This window comes from Vicia villosa, linkage group LG5 (genome assembly GCF_029867415.1).
Source record: "Vicia villosa cultivar HV-30 ecotype Madison, WI linkage group LG5, Vvil1.0, whole genome shotgun sequence".
Classification (NCBI taxonomy): Eukaryota; Viridiplantae; Streptophyta; class Magnoliopsida; order Fabales; family Fabaceae; genus Vicia; species Vicia villosa.
In genome coordinates this window covers 98,193,210-98,196,256 of record NC_081184.1, presented here as the reverse complement: position 1 = coordinate 98,196,256, position 3,047 = coordinate 98,193,210, and the positions used below count along the sequence as shown (strand labels likewise).

Here is a 3,047-nt window from a genome sequence, read left to right as displayed (position 1 = left end):
TTTTTAACAGCGAGAGTGTATTTTTTTTCTTTTTAAAACAACAAAGTATTTAGAATATGATCATCTTTTAAACAAATCAGAGTAAAGTTTTGTATGACAATGATCATAATACAAGACCTCTTTTATAAATTGTTTTCTCAATTAAAGGTTTAAGAACTCAATTAAACATACTGTCTAAAAGAACATAATGACAACCTGTCTAAATATTTTCCATAACTAGGACCAAAGAAATGCCCAAGGTTATAAAATATTAGACCACTTGAATATATTTTCTTACAAATTATTTGACAACAAGTGAAGGTCAATACCACTAACACATTTAAGCAGTGAGCTTCAACAACAAACTTCCCAATAACAGACCTGGACAACACTCTGAAACATAACCCTAAGTTGATCTTGAACTCCTAGCCAAAGGCATTCACATATTGCAAGTCTTCACGACACCAGGATACCTTAACTATCCCCAATTGCTAACAGCCTGGGTGGTCGTTAGCCACAACAGAATAATAGTAGAGGGTCACAATCTAAAAACAGCATACATGAAATAATAGACATATACAAGTACAACATGATGGATGTAACCACATGATATGTATAACCAGTTCAGCATTTATTTCCACACATAGAGCAATGCACACATATCCTAAATGGAGACCTATATGAGTGGTGATCGCCCAGCCCGTCGGGTTCCTCACCTGTGATCGCCCAGCCCGTCGAGTTCCTCACATGCATGAATTCCGGAATTTAACCTCTCCGCAGAGAGTCGTGATCACCACAGCCAGTCGGGTTCCTCACTAAAACGGGTGCTGCCTCACTAAACAGTGATCCAAACAGACACCGACTCAATAAAATCCCGCAGGATTAGGTGGGCTCGTCCTCTAGAGTCCTCACCCGGTGCAGTCCTCTCGACATACACGCAACTATGATATGCATGAGCACATATATGCAAATGAATCATAATATTTCTCAATAGTCAATTCATATAATCAACAAATCAAATGAACTTACATAATCTTCACATATGTAATCATAACCACAAGTCAATTCATATATTTTCAACAAATCATATGAAAACACATTCACAGGTTTAGCATCACAGCAGAACCACACATCCCCAGCTGGGCACACAATCATTCATACCAGCACATATGCATTCAATCATATATAATATCGTTAGAAAGTGCCCTTACCTTAGCAAGCTTCCAACACATTCAACTTACGCTACGTGAGAATGATTTTCCACTCTAGACGAAGTCTCTTGTCCGGTTCACACTCTGAACCTTTTTAAAATACACAATTTAATTAAGTTAACACTAACCCAATTACATTTAAAATTAAGGCTCTATTTCTTGGCCAATTACTTAATCAATTAGGTTTAGGTTTTAATTACCATTTTCTAAATTAAACATTTTATATTTAGAATATATCTTTTCAAATAGAAAATGAAATTTTCTCTTAAAAGAATTATAAAATATTAATGCAAAAAGTTCATTATTCACTGGTTTAAAATAGTATTATGATATTGTCATAAACATTATTATTTGCCTACTACTTTGTTTGAAATTATTAAAAAAAATAATGATTATATATTTAAAATCATCGAATTGATCGAAAACTAAAGAATTAAATTTAGTTATTCATATGTGATAAAAAAATATATAGTATTTAAATTTTAAAATTTAAAATCTCTAACCAATATTAACTCAAAAGTACAACTTATCAAGACAATATTGATAGCTTCTAAAAATAATTAGTTTCAACTCATAATAAATAAAATAATATTACACTATTAATAATATAAGGACAATTTAATAAACCACTTAATTAAAATAGGATACATAAGAGAATCTTGAGAACTAATGTAGTTTAAAAATAAAATTATACTTATGAGTAACAACAACAATATTATTTTGTTATTTTGATGATTCAATCGTGCCAATATTATTTCAATTATAACCATAAAATTATTTTTGTAACATAGTAAGATATAATACACGATGAGAATAAATATTTTGAATTTTAAAATTAACTCATAACCTAATATTAACTTTTAATTTATGAAAGCCAAATAATCAATAAAATAATAACTTTTAAAACATAATCATATATCGATTTGATTTCCAAAATAGTCATATAGTCATTGTGTGGGCATAATTAAATTGAATTCCATTTATTTGATTACTACATTCTTTTTGATTTACCAAATTAATTCTAACCAAATTTAAAACTTTAGTGAATGGCTAGAAATTATAATAACAATTGGTATTTCATATTTTAGCTCAGAAAAATTTATTCTACCTTTAAAAGTTCTTAAATATTATTATTTCCTATATTTAAATTGAATCCATATCAACTATAATATTTATTTGAAATTATATTGAACTAAAGTCATTTTCTTTTAATTTTGAACAATAGTTATAGTATTGATAAACACGAGATATCATATAACTTTGAATCTACCCGTTTTAGATTTTTAAAAATTCGGAGGAATTTGTTTCTGAATTTATCTGTTAACTTGAGTCTTATATCATATAAAGGAAAATGATATTATTATTAATCATAATATAAATATTAAAAAAATTTAGATTAATATACAACAGTCCATATTATTTCTTTAAACTAGTATGCTCTAAATTTATAGATTAAATAAACTTAGAATCAGGTTCACTTAAAACAAAAGTAGAGAATCAATGGGTGAGATAAAATTATTCATTAAATGAAAAGATGGAAATTATACCAAAGTCTTGTTTGTGAGCATTCAAAGTGATTTAAATGGTATAGAAGAGAAGAGAGGATGTGAAATAGTGTTTAATGTTGCTGTTCTGCACACAGAGAGAGTGAAAATTGTGTGGTGTGTGACTTATGATTTATCTAATGACATGCATTTATAAGCTTTGCCATTCAACATGCACCCTTGGATTGAATAGTGGTATGAGATAAGAACAATCTCTAGCCTTTAGATTCTCACTCACAAGACAAGTCATTATCACTCTATGAAAAAAATATCTAGATATTTTAGTTACCACTAAAGTGGTATTAGTTCATTT

At 28.8% G+C, this 3,047-nt stretch overlaps 1 long non-coding RNA gene across 1 annotated transcript; it reads right to left on the bottom strand.

Moving 5' to 3' along the window:
- Window positions 1–240: 240 nt before the first annotated feature.
- Window positions 241–2,847, bottom strand: LOC131606909 (uncharacterized). Its single transcript, XR_009285111.1, has 3 exons — window positions 2,738–2,847; window positions 1,191–1,280; window positions 241–478 (listed from the first exon to the last, which is right to left on the bottom strand). It is a non-coding gene; the product is annotated as an uncharacterized LOC131606909 (long non-coding RNA).
- Window positions 2,848–3,047: the final 200 nt, after the last annotated feature.